At 38.1% G+C, this 14,516-nt stretch overlaps 1 protein-coding gene across 4 annotated transcripts in view; it reads right to left on the bottom strand.

Annotated features, from left to right (window-relative positions):
* The window catches only part of LOC105466199 (BicC family RNA binding protein 1), a 332,909-nt gene that overhangs the window by 317,248 nt on the left and 1,145 nt on the right, over nt 1-14,516 (bottom strand). The gene's annotated exons all lie outside the window — the stretch shown is intronic.

The raw sequence follows: 14,516 nt of genomic DNA, 5'->3' as shown, positions 1-14,516 counted from the left end.
CTCATAAAGCATTCTCTACACCAAGAATTTACAGTAAGGAAGTTTCTTTGATTTAGAACAAAGGTATAAAATATCTTAAGCATCCATTTCCACTTCTCCCTTTCTGAATTTTGTTTGCATTTAAAGTATATAAAGACATAGTACTGTACACACAATCTTATATGCCATCTCACCTTCATCTCTGATTCCAGCGAGGCTACAGTAAACAGTTCTGCATAGGTATCAACCCAATTTGGGGTAACAATGTCTCATCTCAATCTTACACTAAACATACTTCTTTACTCCTTCCCTAGGAGCTTGTTGGATGCCTATGGGTGTACGTCTTAAGTGTATTAACCCAGAATCACAGGAAAGGCAGGCCCCAGAAGGCAACCCTTGACTCTCCTCAAGGAGGGAACAGAAGCTGACAGACAAATGCCTCTCCTTTTAATCGCATAGGTGGACAATTTAGGGATACAGTTTCTGGGCCTCACCAGAAGTAGTAGTCATCCTCAGAAGTAACAAACTAAATAGTGCATCATTGTATTGGCTTTGCCTTTTTCTATTTGATTCTTCAATACCCTCATTTCACTTCTTGGTCTTGGGGGGCGGAGGTACGTGACCCAGGCTATGATGTACATTAATCAGGGCCTTACTCTATGTGATCTCCTTTTGTTTTCTATTAATAAACACAGATAGGTTTCCTCTCTTCCACTGGATTATATTCCTTTTAAAGGTAAAGGGCCTCATTTAATTCTGCAGTCCCATAATATGCACTCATGATTTTTGCCTAATACATCCAACAATTTCCCATCGTAAATGGCCTCACTAGTCCCAAATGATTTAAAATGGAAAAAAAAAAACTTTCACAAGCTTGAAAGCTAATCATTTATGCAAAACTTTTAAAATTCAGATCCATTTTTATAATGTTTTGTTGCTAAAGCCCAGTTTTTTGACTTGGTCAAATATGCTTTACTTAGATAATGCATCTCAGACATCCATTTACTGATAGTAAATAAAAATTTTGAAGATAATCTTTCTGTGTAGGTAATAAGTGCCAACAATGTTTTAGTAAATTATAGATCCCTGAAAAAAAAACTCTATAGCTCTATGATAATCTCAGGTTTCCTTTTCCCATATAAAATGTTTTAATTTAAAAAAAAATTCCAGCCCCCCCCCCATTAAAATAAACACTTCTTTACATGATTCCTCCTACAACATTCAAGCCAAACACACATTTCTCTGGCTTGAAGTTAAATCATTATATGAAATAATTTAAAAAGATAAAATCTTATCAAAATATTGCCTTTAAGTGATGCTTTTAACAAAAAAAAAAAACTCATAATATGATAAAGGGACCAACTCAGAACATAGATAATTCAAGATCTAGTGGTCTTCTGTGCAGAATAAGAAAAATACTGTGTTAGTTCTCAATAATCAACAAGCAATTAAAACAAGTGTTAAAATACTTGAAATCTAGACAGATACAGATGTCTTTATTTTTTATTGAAATTTTACCCTAATGCACAACATTACATTTTCCTGCTCTGCATCTCTAGTGGTTTAGATGCTAGATATCAATCCTGGCACATGAAGCTTGATAACTGGACATATTAGTAGAGGAAAAGGAAAATGTGACAAAAAGATCCTACTTGAGGAAGCATAAAATCTGTTGTTTATCTAGTACAGTATGTTAACACCAACAAGTCTCAACTATGATTTACACTGTAATCTCTGCTCAATTACTGTAGAAAACCTTAAATTAGCTAAGATCTAGCCCACAGAATTCAGGGTGTTGCATATTTGACTGCCAAGACGTTAGAAAACAGAGTGTGGTTAGCTGTCTGACGAGTACTTGCCTCTCCAAAGCCAAGACACACTTCAACTATCCTCTTTCTACCACATTTCCCATTTGCTGTGAATGCTCAGGTGTGGTATAGATCAAGGTGAATCCCTATCAAAGATACTCATGTATGGAGAACTAACTCAGCTTCTAACACCACGTTCAAAGTACCATTGGGTTTGTACTGTTTACTGTGCAGAAGATCTGGAATACTGGAACTGAAAGAGATTCTAAGGGGCATCTACTCCAAAACCCTGAGAGGTTGTCCAAGGTGGCCAAGTCGGTGGTAAGACTGGGTCATGAACTCAGGGCACCTGACTTCTAATCAACATTCTGTGGACAGAAGTGGTTTATTTCCCTCTAACTCAAAATAACTCAATGATAATCTTAGTGCAGTGAGCAAGCTAACATAAAAGGCTATTCTTATTTTTGAGAATGGATTATCTCTTATCTGAGATGCTTTGAAATCACATTTAAACAAGTATCTAGAGATGTATTATTCTAAGAACAAGATAGTTCAATGTCTGCAATGAAATAAACTGAAATTATATTAACCTTGACAAATTTCAATTTATAAAACTAATCCAAATTAGATACAAACATAATTAACATTAACCTCACTTGAATTAAGTTTTGCATATCCTCATTCAAAACTCCACACTAATGCACTATCACTAGAAGTAAAACATTCTACATACTCCCTAGATTGAGGGTGAAGACAGATCATCTTGCTTATGGAGAACTGCTCTGCCTTACTTGGGTAAGGCAGAAGTGTTAGGCATTTCCTAAGGCAGAGCACGTGACTTTGCTTTAAGCTCCATTCCAGGAGGCCAACGCCAGGTCCGCTAGCCCAAAATGAAACAAACTTTTTAATCCAGATCCATCATGGGTCATTTATTCTATAAACACAGTCCAGATATTTTCACAGCTCTGGGCCAGATTCCACAGAGGAACAGAATATGAATTTGAAAAATACGAACTATTTACAGGGCACCAATTGTGTGCCAGCCCTACAAATGTTATCATAACCCTACATGAGACATATTATTCTGTTTTGTAAAGGGAGAAACTGAGAAAACATAACCAAAGTTAGTAGAAGGCAGAGCTTTGGAACACCTGCATTCTCACTGAGAATTCTAACCCAGCCCTGAGCCTGACACCAAGATCCTCTGCATTTCATCAGGGCACTCAAGAAGCAATGTAGATGTGTGGCATCATTTCTGAGGGCTCTGTTCTGTTCCCTTGGTCTATATCTACAACCATCTGATCTTTGACAAGCCTGACAAAAACAAAAAATGGGGAAAGGATTCCCTATTTAATAAATGGTGCTGGGAAAACTGGCTAGCCATATGGAGAAAGCTGAAACTGGATCCCTTCCTCATACCTTATACAAAAATTAATTCAAGATGGATTAAAGACTTAAATGTTAGACCTAAAACCATAAAAACCCTAGAAGAAAACCTAGGCAATACCATTCAGGCCATAGGCATGGGCAAGGACTTCATGACTGAAACACCAAAAACAATGGCAACAAAAGCCAAAACTGACAAATGGGATCTAATCAAAGAGCTTCTGCACAGCAAAAGAAACTACCATCAGAGTGAATAGGCAACCTACAGAATGGGAGAAAATGTTTACAATCTACCCATCTGACAAAGACCTGATTTCCAGAATCTACAAAGAACTTAAACAAATTTACAAGAAAAAAACAACCCCATCAAAAAGGGGGCGAAGGATATGAACAGACACTTCTCAAAAGAAGACATTTATGCAGTCAACAGACACATGAAAAAATGCTCATCATCACTGGCCATCAGAGAAATGCAAATCAAAACCACAATGAGATACCATCTCACACCAGTCAGAATGGCGATCATTAAAAAGTCAGGAAACAACAGGTGCTGGAGAGGTTGTGGAGAAATAGGAAGACTTTTACACTGTTGCTGGGACTGTAAACTAGTTCAACCATTGTGGAAGACAGTGTGGCGATTCCTCAAGGATCTAGATCCAGTCATCCCATTTCCGGGTATACACCCAAAGGATTATAAATCATGCTGCTATAAAGACACATATACACATATGTTTATTGCGGCACTATTCAAAGTAGCAAAGACTTTGAACCAACCCAAATGTCCATCAATGACAGACTGGATTAAGAAAATGTGGCACATATACACCATGGAATACTATGCAGCCATAAAAAAGCATGAGTTCATGTCCTTTGTAGGACATGGATGAAGCTGGAAACCATAATTCTCAGCAAACTATCGCAAGGACAGAAAACCAAACACTGCATGTTCTTACTCATAGGTGGGAATTGAACAATGAGAACACTTGGACACAGGGTGGGGAACATCACACACTGGGGCCTGTCGTGGGGTGGGGGGAGAGGGCAGGGATAACATTAGGAGATATGCCTAATGTAAATGACAAGTTAATGGGTGCAGCACACCAACATGACACATATATACATATACAACAAACCTGCACATTGTGCACATGTACCCTAGAACTTGAAGTATAATTTTAAAAAAAGAAGCAATGTAACCTATTGTGGAGGGTGGTTTGTCATCCTAAACTCAGCTATGATACATCTCCACAACATAAAAAGTATAGACCTTACAACAACCCTAAGAAGAAAACTATATCTACTTGGAATTCCAAGAGGAAAGCAGAGCTCCAAATTTAAAGTGTTTATAGCTTTTTTTTCCCCCTGTAAAATACAGATCCCAATGGGCATCTGTATCTCATGAGTTGTGGCTGAGATGACCACACAGGCATAAATCACCAAGGACAATGCCTCACACAAAGTAAGAGATCAATACAAACTGGCTGCTGCTTTTGCAATTACCATCATTCTTCAGTACTCAGATTCGTCAAATTTCTTCCTCAGAATACAGTCACAAAGAAAAAAAAAGCTATGTAATTACGTTCATTATAAGGTAGTTCATAACTATAAAAAATTTTTTTCAACCAAATGTATGCAACCACAGAATTTTAATTCTGAAAACTGCTTAGAAATACAGAAAACATTTAAGAGATTAAAATGCTGAATACAAAGCAGTAAATACTATATCAGCAACTACATAAACTCTAATTCAAGGCAGAAAAATGAAAATGGTTGTTAGGATGGTGAGATAGTACTGATGATTATTTTTCTTTTTAAAAACTTCCTCATATTGCTTTTAAAATTTCTACAATAAAAAGTGTGTTTTTAAATTATTTCATAATATATTTCATAGGTATCTATTATGCCTAACTTAATGGGAGTCTGCAGGAAAACAATGCATTGTGAGCCTACTGTGCAATATGACAATATTGCCCTCTACAAGAATATACAGATTTATGCTCCTCCCCCAAGTCCCTTACAACAAGCCACTATAAACGACATGCCAGTTATAAGTTACTTTCCCAGACTAAAATTCTTCAAGATGATTTAATAATGTGGAAAAGGTACTAGCTTCAAGCGTAAAGGAAATCAAAAAAAGAAAAGAACTGATTCTTAACTTCAATGATTTCACCATCCTCTAACCACCTTGCAATGTTTCTCAAAGTGTGATCCTGGGACCATCTCCACTAGGCTCACAGGATTCTTTTCAAAATGCCAATCCTGCCAACACCACTTTCAAACCTACAAAGCTGGAATCTGAGAGGGAAGCCCAGAGTCTACCCCCTCAAAAACGGAAAAAAAAAAAAATTCCCCAGGGGATTTTCATGCCCACAACTTTTAAAAAATATTGTTCCACAGACATGCTAAGCAGGTAAGATAAAATTCACTTAAATTTTTCAATGAAAAAGGCAAAACAAAGATCTAACTCTATGTTGGTAATTCAACTGCTTTCTAATAACGGACTGTGGGAGCCGCAAGTATAAGGAGCAGATACCCTGCAGATTTGTTGTCTCTTCTGCCTAACCTGCAAAACTTCCCAGAAAATAATTTTGCAAAATTGATCAGGAACCTTAAAATTTCCATGTCCTTTGCTCCCCAAAATTTCACTAATAAGGTTTTTCCTATGAGAATAATCAAAAATGTATAAAAGGTTTTTAGGCAGAAGTGGTTGGGACAGCGGGCTAAATATTTATCATCTGCCATATCTTGAGTACCTGCTCCGCACCTGGCACTTGTGGATACAGTATTTCTAATCCTCACAACCTAGAAGATAGATACTTTCTATCTCCATTTTAGAGATGAGAAGCCTGGGCTAAATGAGTTATTAATTTGTCCCAGGCCACACGGCTAATAAATGATAGGATCTGAATCCTGGGCAGTCTTGAGTAGAAACACTGGGCTCATTCCACTGTCTGGCCACCTAAAAATATTCTAGAATGTTGTAGTGTTTAAACAAAGTATACTACAACAAGAGAATTATATAGACATTTGAAACCATGTTCTTCACGAACCCTTAATGAAACAGAAAATACTTATGATTCAATGCTAAGTGAAAAAGATAGGAGGTATGATCCCGGTGTAGAATTTTAGTCACAGAAGGGTAGGGCCAGTAACTCTTTTGGTTTCATCTGCATCTCCAAAGCTCAACACTGCACCTGACATATGGTACAAACTCAATATGCATGGCAAAAATAAATTATGTGTAGGCATATTTTCAAAAGACCAGGAAAAAAAAATCCTAAAATATCATCAGTGGTTATTGCTGGATTCTGGAGTTAGAGATGACTTTTGGTTTTTCTTTTTTACATATGTTTATACCTTCAAGTATTCTATATAGGTTTGAATTACTTTTAAAATCAAGGGGGAAAAAACAGCAATGGCTAATTTTCACATCCTATGTTTAATCACCTTCCCATATAAAAGATACAGTTAAGCTCCAGATCAACTCAATATACAGACTAATGTGTGGTTTATCATTTTCACTATAACAGGGAAACCACCTGATACCTAGAAAGTGTTAAGTGTTATCTTTTTATATGCCAGCATCATAAATGGCAACACGACTTAACACTTCTTACAAATACAAATGCTTTCATCATCCACAGTTATTAGTAGCCTGACCGGTAGGAAAAGGATTTACAAATGTATAGCACCCACAATGTTTCTTTAATGGTTTTGTGCTCTTTGGAGACTTCCCCAGATGGTAGTACAACAAGGATTAGACATTGAATTTGGTGGCTTTTGCAGCATAACAAGATTTTCTTGCCAAGATCATCCCTACACACCAAAACCACTATAAATTAGCATTAAAATTGGGCCTCATTTCTGGTAATTTATTAAGTATTTCATATAAAGGAATATATATGGTCACTATTACCCTATGTATTTTTTTAAGTAAGAACTGTATCTTAAAATGAGCTAAGAATGAGTCAACTGGTTTATTTTATTAGCTCACCATTTCAGACAATTTCAAAAGACAAAACATGGGATGATAATTCTATCAAACTGTCTCCAAAATGATTCTGAACAAATTCTGGCTTTGTTGGCCAGATTATACCTAAGTGACCAATCTATGAAAAGCCAAAAGGGTGAGGCATGAACTACAGCGTACCTGTCAATTCTAAAAGAAATCTGACATATGTGGAAGGTGGGAGGAGGGAGGACAGAAAGGGTATCTTAAGGTAATAAAAAGTAAAATGAGCATTTTTATTGTACCATGTAATTTTCTATGGGAAAAAAATTTGACATGGAGAAAACAATGGAGAATTTTTAGAGATAGTTCCAGTACTCAGTGGCCCTAGGTTCTGTTCATAAAAGGAGTAACATGATGAGAAGAGCTGTGGATGATCAAAGTTAGTTTCCTCTTTGGTATTTAGGTTTATTTCTGGACTATGCCAAGAAATAAATTCTAGGGGGCCTCTCAGAACCTATTCTGGTTTGGGGGCTGCTTGATGAAACAAAAAACTATACTTTAAAAAAAGAAAGAAAGAAATTCTACTGATATATGTTACTGAACAATATAAGTTCCTACGGATTATCAGCACAGTCCGAAGTGTCTGATACAGGTACGCTTTGGCGTCAGTCACAATTTGCAATTTTGGGTCCCAATGCTCCTTCACTTTGCCCACTGTGAGGAAAATATGGGGTAAAATATTCAGCGTCCATTCTGATCCCCTTCTTCATTGCCTACTTCCACTAGTGAGGCTGGAAAAAGAAGATACATTCCCAGAGTCTTTTGCAGCAAAAGGTGGCCAAAGAAGTACAGATGGAAGTTCCAGGAGAGAGAATTCCTTGTCACATAAAAAGGAAAAATCTCTAAGAGAAAATAATTTTTGTTCTTCTGCCTTTTACCTGCATAAACCACAGACACACCTCAAGACACAGCCACAGCCGCAGTGCAAAAATAAGGCAAATAGTCACAGGCTGAAGATGGTGGAGGCAGGGAAGAGGGAAGACACTGGGCTCCTGATGTCCTTGAGCAGCTCTTGGAGCCTGGACTGCTTAGCCTCAGACTTCTCATTAGGTGAGAAAGACAAACCCCTGGCTTGTTTAAGCCACTCTGTGTCAGGTTTCCTGTTAGTCGCAGCCAAATACATTCTTGCCTGTAAAAGTCATTGGTATAACAAACCTCTCTAGCTATGTATTCATCAATGATCAACTTCACCAAAACCCCCCAAGTCTTCATAGAGATAACATTGACTGAGAGTGCTTGCTTCATGCCCGTGAGCATGAGGTTTTACCGCCCCTCTCAGTGCATCCTCACAGAACTGTACAAGAAGCGAAGTGAGGACCTCCTCAATCCAAGTTAGTCTGAAAGCAGCTCCTGGGCTCTTTACTGCCAAGCTATATACAACCTCTGATGTGTTTTTTCACTTAACCTACAAAGCAATTTTAATTTCAACTATGCTCTCTGGCTCAAGTAAATTGTCATAACAAACTTTTCTAATTTTTTGAGGAAGACTTTCACTAAAACACATCAAACACACCCCCCCCAACACACACGCAAAGGATTCACATGCAATTAGAAGAAAAAAGAAAAGAAGACTTGGCAAGCATTTGCTTTCTAGTGTTTTGAAATCTTTTTTTTTTTTTTTTTTTTTTTTTTTTTTTGAGACGGAGTCTCGCTCTGTCGCCCAGGCTGGAGTGCCGTGGCCGGATCTCAGCTCACTGCAAGCTCCGCCTCCCAGGTTCACGCCATTCTCCCGCCTCAGCCTCCCGAGTAGCTGGGACTACAGGCGCCCGCCACCACACCCGGCTAGTTTTTTGTATTTTTTAGTGGACACGGGGTTTCACCATGTTAGCCAGGATGGTCTCGATCTCCTGACCTCGTGATCCACCCGTCTGGGCCTCCCAAAGTGCTGGGATTACAGGCTTGAGCCACGGCGCCCGGCCGTGTTTTGAAATCTTTATCCATCATGTGAGACAGTACTGCTGCATCTGAACTGATGTTTATTAAGCACCATGAACCTGGCACTGAGCTAAGCATTTTACATACATTCTCACATTCAGTGTTCGCGATATCCCCATAAAGTGGGACTATTATTATCCCCATTTTACAGGTGAGCAAATGAAACATGTTAACCCAGGCAGAGTATTTTCTTCGAAAAAGCTTCTTTCTACACACCAATGAATGACTCAAATTCAGAACAACTTACAACTAGAAGAGAGGTTAACTGATTTTGCTGCTAGTCTTTAGTAAACCATACTAGAAGTGAATGGCTCAGGACCAAAGAATGAAAAACACTCAAAGCAAGAACAATTTACAACTAAAAAGGGTGCAAAGCCCTCATCCTGAGCAAAATCTAGAATTCCACACTCATGTCTAATGGAGCTTTACTTAATGTTTACCCACCCATCTTTACAAGTATACTTGACACATGGCAAGCTGCCAGGAAGGCCAATAATAATATTTAGATAGCTGTGCCTGTTCATTAATCATAAGATAATTTAAGACCAAACTAAAGTTTGCAATATACTTGATTTTCATGATCAATATAAGAATATGCATTTTATACACTGTGATTTACAGTGAATATTGTTGTTAGCTTATTCAGCATTTCCTATGTTGCCAGCACTGGGATGGCTTACAGACACCTTTTTCCTCTTCATTGTCAAAACTACCTCAGGAGGTAAGTACTACCATTAACTGCCCCGTTTAAGAAATGAAGTCGCAAGTGATAGATTCTCCCAAGCTCCCTATTAAAATGTAGCATCAAGATTCAAATCTAGATTTGGCCCAGAGCCCTGTGCTCTTAATCTCTAAGCTCATAAACTTATTTGATTTGTTTTTGCTGTTTATTAGCCTTGATCAAGCATTAGCTAGAAAACTCTGTTTATTTAAGCTTTACTCTATATCTTCACTTTCAGTACTCCCCCATTTTCATACATTTTTGGCTTCATATTTCTTCCCACTCTCATGAAAAAAAATCTAAATTATTATCTGTTCATCAAATCATTTTAAAAATCCACTAAAGTTTGCTGAATTAAAGAGATAACATAGTTGCTGCTCCTCCTGTTAATCAGTGATGTACAGCAACCTCTGTTTTAGTGGCTAACTCTGCTACTCAACCAACCAGTAGCAAATGCCTCCAGTTCTGCCTATCATTGCAAAAACGCAACATGGTTCTTAAAGTCTTTGGCAGCAGTTATAAAACCCCACCAGATGTCAATCTGCTTTCATGAAAACAGGCCATTCCTCCCCACTACAGGTCCCACTTTTTAACACTCACTACTTTCTCTACTGAAAGAAGGGATTCCCAAACTCTGAAAATGCCTGTGCTTCTGAATTTTATGTGGGAATTTGTTTTTTTTAATACTTTGAAGTGCTGTGTTATATGTGGGAATTTTTAATTTTGTAGTACATATATATGTTTTTATAAGGAAAAATACTTTTAAAAAGAAAAGTATTAATATAGGAACCCTGTGATTGCCTCAGTACTCTGGCAAACAACAAGACTGTATCTCTGATTCTCTTGACTCAATTATTTCCTACTTTCTCCCAGACTTCCTGCTATAACACTCTCCTCCCTTCCCTCCCTGATAATTCACATTTGAGTTAATGTGAGTTATGATACATAACTCATAACTTTAACTAAAATTTAATTGACTTGATAATTCACATTTGAGTTAATGTGAGTTATGATACATAACTCATAACTTTAACTAAAATTTAATTGACTTAAATAAATCAATACTATTATTTCATATGATGCATGAAATTTACATTTGAAGATCAGTAATAAAGAAATTATATAAGGATTTTCTTTATCATTAAAAATGCTGTCTATGATATTCATTCCAAGGCTTACAACACCCATCAAAAACCTAAACTTGAAAATAAATTTCCATTTATAAAACTGTAAACTAATAAAACTGATCATCTTCATTTACAGCAAAAACATCAGATACTCTGCATGGTTGTGTCGAAGCAGTTATTAGACCCCAACCCACCAGTAAAAAAACAAGAAAAAACAGTGATATTTCCCTACATTGTTGGCTTGGTGGTTTTTATCTGTAACAATTCTTTTTTTTTTTTTTTTTTTTGAGACGGAGCCTTGCTCTGTCACCCAGGCTGGAGTGCAGTGGCCGGATCTCAGCTCACTGCAAGCTCCTCCTCTCGGGTTCACGCCATTCTCCTGCCTCAGCCTCCCCAGTAGCTGGGACTACAAGCGCCCGCCACTTCGCCCGGCTAGTTTTTTGTATTTTTTAGTAGAGGCGGGGTTTCACCGTGTTAGCCAGGATGGTCTCGATCTCCTGACCTCATGATCCGCCCGTCTCGGCCTCCCAAAGTGCTGGGATTACAGGCTTGAGCCACCGCGCCCGGCCATGTAACAATTCTTTTAAGTTTCAATGATCATCTAAGAATGGTATTTCATTTATTTGACTACTACCCTATTGCCCATATATTAACCTCACCGAATTTTTGGTCCATTGCGTAGAAGAATTTCTCTACTAATAAAAATACAACTCATTAAAGATTAACTTGCCCCCAGGACAGTCTCTCTGGAAACAAATTCCAAGCATTACAATCACCAAATTGCACTCTGAATACTTAAAGGCAGATAATCTTATTTATCCTGATTTAAATTGGAAAACTGTACCTATTTTAAGTCAATTGTAAACACAAAAATAGCACAACCAAATTCACAATAATTGAAAACTCAAATATAGACTTTACTTACTTGGCACTTTTCAAATAAAAAGCTTTCCACCCAAGAATATCTAACAATACTGGAATGCTTATTGACTTGACAGACTTACTTCTTTAGTTTCTATCTTACTTCTGCAATTATGAAATTGCAAAATTATTTTGTTTCCCAACTATTTACTGAGTATATACTATATTTCATACATTATGGTAGGCACTGGAAATCCTTTTAATCCATTATACAATATCTATTATTAATAACAGATATTTATTAAGTTCTTATCATTGACCAAACACTGTGGGCAAATGTTAGCTTTGTTAGCCATCATCTCTTTCGATTCTCCCAAAACCCTAAGAGAAAACGTCCTAGTATCAGCTCCATTCTACGGATGGGCAAACTGAAGGCAGAGAGAGGCCCAGCAACTTTCCTAAGATCCTATAGGGTTTTGAACCCAGGTATTAGTGATCCCAGTGCTCACACTTGCGTTTTGGTCAACAACAAATCACATATACTACAATGGTCCCATAAGATTATAATGAAGCTGAAAAATTCCTATCGCCTAGTGATGTCATAGCCATAGTAACATAACACATTACCTTTTCAATGTTTAGATATATTTAGATACACAAATACCATTGTGCCACAACTGTCTACAGTATTGGGTACAGTAACATGCCTTGTAGCCTAGTAACATTATTTGTAGCCTAGGTGCAAGAGACTATACCATACAGCTTAGGTAGTAGGTGTAGCAGGCTACACAATCTAGGTTTGTGTAACTACACTCCATGATGTTTGCACAATGAAAATGCCTAAGGACACATTTCTAAGAACGTATCCCAGTCGTAGTCGTTAAGCAATGCATGACTGTATGTCGGTTGTTTAAGAGATGTTAAGACTTTCTGAAAAAGAAACTTTATTACTGCAAAGCAATTTCAAACCATCTCAGGTCGTAATATCACATCTGTTAATACAAAAGGGCCTTCAAATTTTCAAAAAGTCTCATCAAAATTTCATTTTATTCAAAGTGAAAATGAGTTAATTCAAAAAAGGAAATCCACTTATAAAGCTCAGGTTATACATTTGAACTTCCCAGAAGCTAACATCACTGTCCTTACTTGTTTGTGTGCAGGTGAAACAGATCATTCTTTCATATCACTCCAAACTCATGTAGAAAACTGAAAGCTGGTTGATAAAAGGATGAGTATATGCTACTATCAGTTCATTCCAAACGATCTCACAATATACGCCTCACAAAAATTTAATATTTGTCTTATAATCATAAAGAAACTAGACAAATAGAACCACAGAACAGACAAAATAACTAAAATGAGTTACTGAAATGCAACTGGGGCTTTAATTTCCAAATCTATCTTATAACGGTCTTACTTGAAGAGTTTATCACAGAAGTAACTCTCCTCAAAAGTTACATAATTTTAGAAAAAAAGAGAGGAAAGGGGAGAGACAAAGACATGACACACATTAGGGATGTTTATCAATAAAAATAAGCAACAAGGGAGGAAAGCCTGTAGCACATCCAAAAAACGTCTCCAAACACTCTTGCTATTTGTTACCACCAAGTTATTGTTTTGGAAAACATGTTGTTCTCTCTTAAAATAACCTGCTTAATTGTTCTAAAAAGCCACTGCATCTCCACCGAGGGCTAAATCGTTCCCAGACTGCGATGCACTGACTGATAAAATCAAAGTAAGTTATGCATAAAGCCACAAAGAAAGTTTGAAAAGCTCCAAACTCTCCCGTGATAAAAGAACACTAGCTACTGAATGCATCTTCACCAGCGCCCCAAGTGAGACTAATGCCTGGTACTGTACACGTATTTTAAGAATAACAGTCATTCAAACTAACTCATTTCTCTCTTTGGATGTGGGAAATGAGCCACATCGGTGGCTACAGGTAGGCTAGTAATTATCGGTTTTAAGAAAGGTCAAAATGACCTTGGACGTTTTGACGTTCACTCCAATACTCGCATTATAAATCAGAATCTGTTTTCGGTCCAGTATGGTTGAAGATTTTCTGTCTGGGAAAGTCCCAAAGAAATTAAAGAGTTAAAAATAATTCTAAGTTGTGAAAGACAAAGTCAGACATCCATAGCATCGGAAGATTTTTATGGACTGAATGTAACTCAAGATGTGTTTTAAAAGCCTGTCAAGAGATGAACACTGTCCTCAAACACAGGAGCACTGCCTCCACACACTCCCCTCGCTTTGGCTGCTCACCCCCATCCTGGCCCTCCTTGACCACAGGGGTGGGGGCGGGAGCTCCTGTCTTAAGCCTTGACATCTGCAGAGTGTTTCCCAATAGTGAGACAAGGCCCCTCAGCTGGAGGAAGTGGATACTGACAAGGGGAGCGAGTGAAACAGACGGCGAGAGACAGAACTCGAGGCTGCCAGGGCATGGGGAGGGTCACGCATACTCAGTGCGGCCTGAGTGGTCCGGATGGCACAGCCCAGGTATCCGGGCTAAAGTTGGCATCTCCAAAGTCCAGAACGCAACTTGGGCGCGCCAGTACAAACTCGGCCTTCGGCTTTTCTGAAGCCGGTCAAGTTCGCACAGGGCCCCCAGCGCCTGGAAACCTGAGAGGCGTGGAAGGGTGGGGAGTCCCGCGAAGTCCCCAGTCCCTGGGTGTCCTCCGGCTCCG

The sequence above is a fragment of the Macaca nemestrina genome, chromosome 9 (genome assembly GCF_043159975.1).
Source record: "Macaca nemestrina isolate mMacNem1 chromosome 9, mMacNem.hap1, whole genome shotgun sequence".
NCBI classification, from domain to species: Eukaryota; Metazoa; Chordata; class Mammalia; order Primates; family Cercopithecidae; genus Macaca; species Macaca nemestrina.
Note: the sequence above shows the minus strand (reverse complement) of the source record. Positions and strands in the feature narration are given on the sequence as shown.